Source organism: Macrotis lagotis, chromosome 6 (genome assembly GCF_037893015.1).
Source record: "Macrotis lagotis isolate mMagLag1 chromosome 6, bilby.v1.9.chrom.fasta, whole genome shotgun sequence".
In the NCBI taxonomy this organism is placed as follows: domain Eukaryota; kingdom Metazoa; phylum Chordata; class Mammalia; order Peramelemorphia; family Peramelidae; genus Macrotis; species Macrotis lagotis.
The window spans coordinates 28,012,813-28,022,912 of NC_133663.1; the positions used below are offsets into that span (position 1 = coordinate 28,012,813).

General features: G+C 36.2%; 1 pseudogene; it reads right to left on the minus strand.

The window, feature by feature from the left end:
- Positions 1–5,093: 5,093 nt before the first annotated feature.
- On the minus strand, positions 5,094–9,573 carry LOC141492100 (peptidyl-prolyl cis-trans isomerase-like 4 pseudogene; annotated as a pseudogene).
- Between the last annotated feature and the right edge of the window lie 527 nt (positions 9,574–10,100).

Consider the following 10,100-nt stretch of genomic DNA (forward strand, 5'->3'; position numbering starts at 1 on the left):
CTCTGCCAACAGTGAGTGTACTTATTTATTTGCATCTCCTCCAAAATTTACCATTTTTTGTTTTCCTGTCATGTTAGGCATTCTGATAGCTGTGAAGTGACCCTTCAGAGTTGTTTTAATTTGTATTTATCTAACTAATAGTGATTCAAAGCATTTTTATGTGACCATTGATAACTTTGATTTTTCTTTTGAAAACTTTTTTTTTTAAAGTTCATATACTTTGACTATTTATCGCTTAGAGAATGGTTCTCTTTTTTATTTTTCTAAATTTGACTCAGGTACTCATGTATTTGAGAAATGAGACTTTATCAGAGAAATTTGCTGTGATTTCCCCTCCCATTTCTTACTTTCCTTCTAATTTGGGGTGCACTGGTTTTATTTTGCCAAACCTTTTTCAGGCAATCAAAATTATCCATTTTACTTCCTGTCATTGATAAGGATGCTGTCTGAATTTTCTATTTTGACAGCTATTTTATTTGACAACATCTATCTAAAATGAACTTGATCACTGGATTTGGAGTTAGGAAGACTTTTGGTCAAGTCCTGATTGGCTCACCATGTACTTGACTACATTTTCATGATCTAAAAATAAAATGACATGATTGAACTTAATGACCTTTGTGGTTCTTTCTTACTCTATGATCTTTTGACCCACATAATTCTGTTAAAAACAACATTGAATCCTTAGTCTTTTTATATATCTTCTTTAAACAATCTTTTCACTAAGACAAGGTTGACATAGGGCATGCATAACATGAATTATGTCTACACTAGCCCTTTACATTCAGTTTCCCTTAGTTCCCTAGATCACCATGTCTTCTTCTCCATAATGCCATGGAAATAGTAATAGCCTAAGTCAGTGGATTGGATCCCAAATCTCATCTTTGCTTCCTTAACAAAATATATCACATTATTTCTTTGAAACTCAGTATCTTTGACTATAAAATCTGAGGATTGTATTAGATGATCTCTCATGTCCTTTCCAGCTCTCAAATAATGACTTTCCAGTAATACCTATGCTTAGCAAGTAAGATTTGCTTTTCCTACACAGAGAAATTGGCAAGTTTGAAGATTCCTAAAATAAATATCCTTTGCTATGTTTTTTAATTAACATAAACTTATTTCAATTCTTCTAGCAGTCATCTCTTTCCTATTATTACTTCTTCTTCTCCAAGCAGGACAATTATAACTAATTGCCTGTCATTACAGGTCTAAACAGGCTCAGTGTGCCCAGATATTTTCAAAGGCTAATTGTCATCAGGAAGCAAAGTTTCTAATTAACTTCAGGGCCAAACGCATTAGGATTTGACGTATACAGGTGTACATGGACTTATCTGTATTCCTTTTCATTGGATGTAAAATGTTCCAGCTGTTCACTTTGGAATTTTTCAAAGGGCAACCATAAAATTCATTGTACAATTGTATGGACAACTGGAGTAGAATTGAAGATGACGTGTCCTTGATTCAAAACTGCAGTCAGCAATTCCCAGTAGCAAGGAGAATTAATTGGAACTGAAAGGACAGAGAGGACAGGGATTAATGTTTGGTACAAAACTTTTGTGGGGGAGAGGGATTCAACTTTGGTGATTTCAGGCATAGTTGAGGTAGATCAGAGATAAAGACCACGATGTTGAAGAAGCAGGAGGTCGAAGTTATTTCTTTCGCTAAGGCATGCCAATCTCTGATGGCAGAAAAATTAAGACTCTCGGGGTTTGGGGTCACCAGAAATGGAATATGATAGGGTAAGTTCTTGGAAGGAAGGAGATTGGAAATAGTGGTACTTTAGCTTCAGGAAGGGAAAATCTATTATTCATCAGATCAAAGATTTGAACCTCAAAGGGCTCTCTAAGGTTAGCCAAATTCAATCCCCTCATATTATGGATGAGAAAAGTTAATAAAAGTGAAATGACTTGTGCAAAGTCATATAGGTTTTAAGAGAAAAATTTGAACTTAGATCCCCTGAATTCAGATACAGGATTCTTTCTGTCCCTTTTCCAGGCTTAATGGGTAACATATTGTAGGAGGAGTTACTACTCTTGCCAGACCAAAAAAAACCCAGAAGGCCATATTGTGAATTCAGTACTGTTGATGTTACTGTGGTTTAATTTTTGCTTGCCTCCAGTTCTCTCAGCATTCTTACATCAAACTGCTAATTATTTGGAATTATCCAGAGATGTGATGGTCTCTGCTTGCCCTTCTAAAAATAAAATGAAAACCACAAAATTCTTTAGATAAATTTCTGCAAAGAGCACTTGACTAAAAGTAGAACCCTAACAATGTTACCCACAAAATATGATGGATAACGTACATCTAGGCAGGATCCAAAAGTTATTTGGATATCTCACATGAAACATATATCAACGCAGTACTATATTATTAGTGGGACCAGCTTACACGTGAAATATTTAGAAAACTACATGAAGAAATTACATTGGAGGGGAGGAAAGATGCAAAGGGACAAGTTGGGGGAGTGTATCTGCATGAAATTAGAAACAGGAAGTTGTGACTGACAGAGGAATCACTGCAAACTAAAGAAGATTAACCCAAGTCAGAAAAACCTGGTTCAGATCCCATCTCTATCACTCACCACCTTTGCACTCTTGGAAAAGTCATTTTAGCACTTGGGTTTGAGTTTCTTATTTGTTAAATAAAAGTGTTCGATTGAGTTCCCTTATACCTTGAAATCTTTGTAGGATCAACTATAGGGGCGGCTAGGTGGTGCAGTGGATAGAGCACCAGCTCTGGGAGTCAGGAGGACCTAAGTTCAAATCTGACCTCAGACATTTAATAATTACCTAGTTGTGAGGCCTTGGGCAAGCCACTTAACCCCATTGCCTTGCAAAAATTAATAAAAAAAGAATTAACTATATACCAGTCACTGAGCTAGGCAATGAGTACAAATATAGTCAATGGGTCAATCTCTATTCATATGGAGCTCATTATCCTATCTCAATAATTAACTAAGTCACATTGGGGTAAGTCATCTAATATCTCTAAATTGCTGCTACCTATAAAATGAGGGAATTGGCATAAACAGTATCTAAGTTTCTTTGAGGATGAGGATAAGGAGGATGCCAATATTTAAATAGTACTAGAAAATCTACAAAGCATTTTGCAAATATCTAATCTCCTCTTCACAACAAGATTCCTAAAATAAAGTTCCATCATTGCCTTCACATTTCAGATAAAGATATCAAGCATGACAGATGATCTGATGATTTGACCAGAATCATGCAGCTGATTAATTGTGTAAGGTAGGATTTGAACTCCAACCAATTCTGATGCCAGGTTCAGTATTCTACTCACAGAACCTTATATGAAAATTTATTACTAAAGAAATTTAAATTGATTCCTACTTTTAAAGACCTGTTGAAAATTAGGGCTATTATTCTTTAGAATGTGGACTGATTTGGGTGATAATTAGGTTCACAGTATTTCCCTGGATTCTCTTGTCAAATGCCTACACATCTGTTTATTGATTAAATGGGTATTCCCAGAACTTAAAACTATACAGCACAGGGCTTGGTGTTGCAGACGTGTTTTGGGGTTTCTATTATTATATGTAAACAAAAAGGCTTCTGGGCAAATGAGAAGGAAATCCCTTTGCTGGAAGTTCTTAGGTAATGCCAGTTGATCATCTCTGCATATTTTGGACACGGTGATATTACATCAATCCCAGAAATTCCACCTTCTTATAAGCCTGCTTCATCTAGTTTTTGTCAGGGAGGTTCAAAGGAGGAAAATCTGATGAACAATGAAGGAGTAACATTGAAGGTGGACAGCAGGAATGATGCTGGTTGGACTAAAGGGCTAGAAGGGCTGTCTTCTTGGGAGAGCATAGTCTTGGTCTGGCTTTGCACATGCCATAGGCTAGTTTGTACTCAGCTGTTTCACCTCCTCCATTCCTATCTTGAAACATGGACAGTTGAATGGCACAGTGAAGAGAGTACTGACCTTGGAGTTAGGAGGATGGGAGTTCAAATCCAGCCTCAGTCACTTGATATTTATTGGCTGTGTGACCTTGAGCAAGTCACTTAACCCTAACTGCCTCGCATCCAGAGCCATCTCCAGTCATCCTGATTCATATTCAGTCACTGGATCCACATGGCTCTGGAGGAAAAAGTGAGGTTGGTGACTTAGCACAGCACCTCCTCACTCAAATCCAGTTCAGGTGCTTGGCATGGCATCATCTCTCTCCCTGATGCCATGGTCTTCTTCAAGAACAACAGACCATCATCATCATCATCATCATCATCATCATCATCACCATCATCTTGAAATATACTGAATTTCAATGCTAAGTTAATGGATTTCTGTATATATATATATATGTATATATACATATATATATATATATATATATATATATATATACACACATACACACATCTATGGAAATTTCCAACTTGCTAGTCAGTTAACAAATATATTGAGTCTGAGTCTTAGGTTGTCAGAAGACCACTTGACTTACATCAAAGGATCATAGAGTTCCAGTTGGCAGATATCTTAATAACCATTCCACCCTAATAATTTCATTTCACAAATGAGGTCCAGAGACAAGGTATTAATTTATTAATGGGTCATTTTTTTGTTTAGTTTTGTTTTTAAATTTTAAATGTTTTCTTCTTTTATACTTTTCATTAAATGAAAATGTCTATATTCTTCCAGTGAAAGATTTAAGCAAATCAAAGGTAAGAATAGTATTTGACTGTTTTAATTCTGGTCTTTAGAAGTCCATAATTATGATGTCACACTAGAGAAAATTTAGAAGCCATTTTCTGCTGTATCTCCCTTCATCTATACTTAGATCTTTTTTTGGATTTTTGCTTTTGTCTCTCTCTTTTTATCCCTTTCTCTTTTCACAGAATTCTGTTCAGTGTTTAGACTTACTGTTACTATAGTAGACATCTTTATCCTGAAATCGACTGCAGCTGCGACTGCAGCTGTGGCTTTGAGGTCTTCCCTTTTTTTTCCCACTCTTTTGCTTCTCCTTTACAACACCCATCTTCATATTTCTTATGACGCCACTCCCAGTTGGAATCCTGAGAATTTTTAGTGTTGTATAATCTTTCTCAGAGCAGTGATGGGTTTTATTATGTTTTGATTCTATTTGAATGACCTGATTTAAAGTCTTCAGTCTCTTCTTCCAGCACAAAATCATATTTTTGCATCCTGTTTGGGTTTTCCTTTATATTTGAGAGCAAATTTTCCCCAGTCCTTTTCATGTTCCTTGAAATCATTCTTGATTTATTTCCCTTCTTTCCCTCTCCATTTAACTTTTGCACCAGACTACCTAAAATATTTGGTTATTCTTCTGTCATTTACAAACATATTATACACTTTGAAAAAGATTTTTCCACAGTCTTCTTCCTTTTTAAATTCAGTAAATGTATTTCAAAGGGACTCTTCTGTCTTCTAGTCACAAATGCCATCACACATTTCTATGAGCCCAAATCTTGAAAACAGTGTATATCCAAATCTTCAACCTATCACTGGATTCAATTTGCACCCAAATGGGACATTTTCTGGGGACTTGATATCTGTCTCAGGTAAAATCTGTGATTTCTAAAAGAATAGCTTGAGTTTTTGCCTCATTCTTGGTCACTATTCAATTTCTTCAGCTGATTTTTTCCTTTGAAATCACTGATTTCTTTATCTACTTCACTATCAAGTTGTTACTTGGTTGTTTCTGTTGATCAATGAGGAATTAGTAAATCCAGCTAGGTTAACAAATGGATCATCTAAAATCACTGTATGATTTATTCCAATAGCTTCATAAGGTCAAAGTCTTTGTCATCAAAAGGGGCATTAATTTTCTTTATTACATTCATTCCTAATGTTACTTCACCAAATACTGTAGGCACACCATCAAGGCAATCTCAATTTTCTCCTATGGTAATAAGAAATAAAGATCCATGTTGGGGGAAGAGGGTTCTACATTCTTTCTCCAAGGACCCTATTGAAACCAGAACAAATTTAAAAGAAAATATATGTGCAGAAATTATGATTTTTTGAGCTTAGTGAACTTCCTCCAGAAATATGGGAGATGAAGCTTTTACATTCCCTGATTTCCTTTTTTTTGGTGAGGCAATGGGGTTAAGTGACTTGCCCAAGGTCATACAGTTAAGTATTAAGAGTCAGGTCAAATTTAAACTCAGGTCCTCCTGACTCCAGGATCAATGCTCTCTCCATGGTGCCACCTAACTGCCCCTATTCTCTGCTTTCTTTATGACACAGGAACAAATTGAAAAGAAAATATATGAACATAAATTATGATTTTTTTTAGCTTAATGAACTTGTTCTTCAATACAGAATTCACCCTACCGATAGTCCACATCTTCAGGAATCCAAGACTGTAGTCATTATATCATGCTGCCTCTGTGAAAAAGAAATATGATGCTGATTTCTAAGAACATTAATAAAGGTGGAAAAACTGGGGCAGCTAGATGGTGCAGTGAATAGAATGTCAGCTCTTGAGTCAGGAGGACCTGAGTTCAAATTTGACCTCAGACGCTTAATACTTCCTTAGCTGTGTGACTTGGACAAGCCACTTAACCCCACTGTCTTGCAAAAATGAAAAAAACAAGACAAAATAAATATGGAAAAGTCCCAATATTTACATTCACAAAATTTCTTTAACTTTCTTGTGTAGGTTTATTCAAGAAAACTCAAGAGCATTGATGTCTAAACTCTTTTGTGTAGTTATATCTTCTCTGCGAATTACTCCCTACTTTGTGTAAACTGGCAGATGAGTTTATTGAATGAATGAGTGAATGAATGAATATGCACGCCCAGGTCTTCTCCAAGCCCTGCTAGCTGCTATCTGTATCTCTCTGCCATCTCAACTCAGACTCCTACCCTTGCAGCCCTAGGTTCTGATAAGTGAGTTTTCACCTAAACCAGTGTGGTCTCTGGTTTCCTAAGCATTTTCCAGTCATCAGACTAAGATATGTGACTTCACTCCTATCTTCCCATTCCCTGGCTCATGTGTCATCTTTCTTTTTTAAGGTTTTTGCAAGGCAAATGTGGTTAAGTGGCTTGCCCAAGGCCACACAGCTAGGTAATTATTAAGTGTCTGAGCCCAGATTTGAACCCAGGTACTCCTGTCTCCAGGGCCGGTGCTTTATCTACTATGCCACCTAGCCACCCCTCATTCTTCATCTTTAACTCCCCTTTTGGAATGTAGCCTCCTTGAAGGCAGGGACTGGCATTATTATATAAGATTATGTGCATATATTCATTGTTCTGTCTCTATGTGTCTCTCTGAAGACTGGTTAGAGCCAGCAGATATAACTGATCTATCTGCACATGGAGGATATTCTCTGACATTCAGGTTTGAGATTTTCCTCTGTGTCTACAGTATCCTGTTCAACAATCTGTCAGCCAAGCAGGCATCAGCTCTCTCATATATGTTTGTGTGTGTGTGTGTGTGTATGTGTGTGTGTGTGTATCACACACATATGAGATAAGCAGCATAAAAAATCACCTCAAATTTGGATGACAGATCAATTATATTTGATTGCTGCTGTATCCTTCATGTTTAACACAGTTCCTAGAACATAGAAATCACTTCATGTACATCTTTAATACTGGTATATTAGGAAAGTACCATAAAATTCTTTGGCCTAGCTATTATTGGACATAGATGTCCTGGAAAACGATCAGACCAATGATTTCCTGTATACCGGCAATTGGTAGTTATATGTTGAGAGGAAATAACTGTCTGCCCTCTTCTCTGGGATGCCAAAGGGCACCAAGTACCTTTCCTTTACCTTAATATTGAAGGCAAATGTACTTGCTTTTTGGTTTGATGTAGAAGTTTGAATTTAGTCATAAATCTCCTTTGGTAGTGATTTGAAAATCTGGACTGGCGTCAGGGCAAAAATAACACGCACAAAGCAGCTGGAGGATACCGTACCACTCTGATTTCTTCTTACCACTATCCAGGGTGAACAAAATGCAGTCCACACTTAGTCTCTCAAAAATGTAGAAAGACGGTAGAGGTCAAGAAAGTAGTTTTTTCAGTGTTGACACAACATATTCTTCAATTGGAATGACTAGAAATGAAGCCAGTGATGAGTAACAAGGGAAAAAAAAGATCTCCAACAATTACCTAAAATTTTAAAATTTTTATTTATTTAAGGCAATGGGTTTCAGTAACTTGCCCCCAAGGTCACATAGCTAGGCAATTATTAAGCATCTGAGAGCAGATATGAACTCAGGTGCTACTGACTTCAGAACCAATGCTCTATCCACTGTGCACCTAGCTGCATAGCAATTATCTAAATTGAGAAATGCACTTAACATAAAGTTTGTTGAAATTACTTTGGATGACTGTAACAAGCAATGAATGGGACGTTACAAGGATTCAAATTATATCTCTCACATTTATCCCCTTCTCCTCCAGGAAGAATATTTGCTTGCTAAGGTCAAAGTTTCTTTTAATTTTCATTTGTTTTTGTAATTGCCTTGAGCAAAGTGGTTGGTTCTTACATGCTAGTTGGATTACATTGGACTGAACTGCATTTCTCTGGCTCTCAGTTTTCCCATCTTTAAAATGAGAATAATGTTATTTATAACAATTTCCTCAAAGATTTATTGAACTTTTGGTAGAGCTAAAGTTCTATACAAATGCAAATTCCTGTTATCATATTCTCATCTTTTTTGATTAGAAGCCAGGTAGAAATGGTTCTTGTAGAGATCTGTGTCCTGCTATTTTTTGTCGTTAATTTTCTGTTGCCTATCACACAAATTAATTATTTTTTTTTGCTTGAACAAAAATACTATTCTCAGTGAAAGCATCCACAGAACAACTTCTTGAGTAACCAACTGGATGACAAGAATTATGTATGTCTTATCTACTCATCGACCTTCAGCATTATCATCTGAACCATTGTGCTAACCTAAAGGCAATTTTCCTCATAATTCTTCCTGATGCCGTCCCTTTAAGACCCCAAGACTTTTCCATCTTCCCAGAAGCTGACCATTCTTCAGTGTGTTCTCCTACTTAATGAGAGTTAGTTTTTTGAAAATGAGAACTAGCTAACATTTTCTTTATGTATCCCTAGCACTTGGCATCAAGCTTAGAACAGTAGAGGCTTAATAAATGCATTTTCATTCATTCATTCATGCTATTCCCACATTATATTGATATCTTTTGCTAGATCTCTATGTTTTGTAAACTTTATGTTTTATAAAAAATTTTACAAACTTTTATAAACTGTTTCATCTACCTTTGAAAGTTTGATTTTATGATATGTATCTAAAATGTCATCCTCTAAAAAAAGAGGAGACATGACAGAAAGAAGGAAAGAGAAAAGAAAGGGAGTGGAGAGAGAAGGAAGAAAGGAAAAAAAAGAGAAGAAAGGATAGGTGGGAGAGAAAGTAAGTCTCAACATCTTTCATTAAAACATAGTGTCACTGGACTTTGGGTTTATACTGTAGTTTTGTAGTCAGGTTCAAATCCCAGCCCTGATGATTATTAGCTTTGTGAACATGGGAAAGTCAATCAATCTCACCAGGTCTCAGATTCCTCCCTTGTAAAATGAAGAAGTTGGCCGGGCAACTCTCCATTCTGGCTGCAGATCTTTAATTCTATGACTGTCGCTACTGTGTAGTTACCATTATGGACTTGAGTGAATCACTTCCCTTCATGAGCCTCTGTTTAAGGAAACAAGACTATAAAATGAAGAGAGATAAACTAGGTAACCTCTAAAGTTCCACCCAGCTCTGAAATCTTGGAAATATTGTTAGCACTCAGTGAATGTGGCACAGTAACAAAGAGAAAATGATGATTAATAAAGGAGGAAAATAAATCCTTTGACCCATAAAAAAGGCAAAAGCCTGCCAAGTTTTTATTAGTGACCCTCTCCCCATCTCCCTTAATAATGTCATTAATGAAAAAAAACATGGAACTAATATAGTTGGTCATAATTTTATTCTATTGTCCTTTGCCTTCAAAGTTTGACTTCTTATAGTTTTAGTCTAATTTCTTTCAAGCCGCAGTTATTATCGCAGCACAGAATAAATAATTGTAAATTTTTTGCCTCTTTTGTTTTTGGTCCAGACCGATGATCTCATCTCTAAGAAATTCTTGGTAC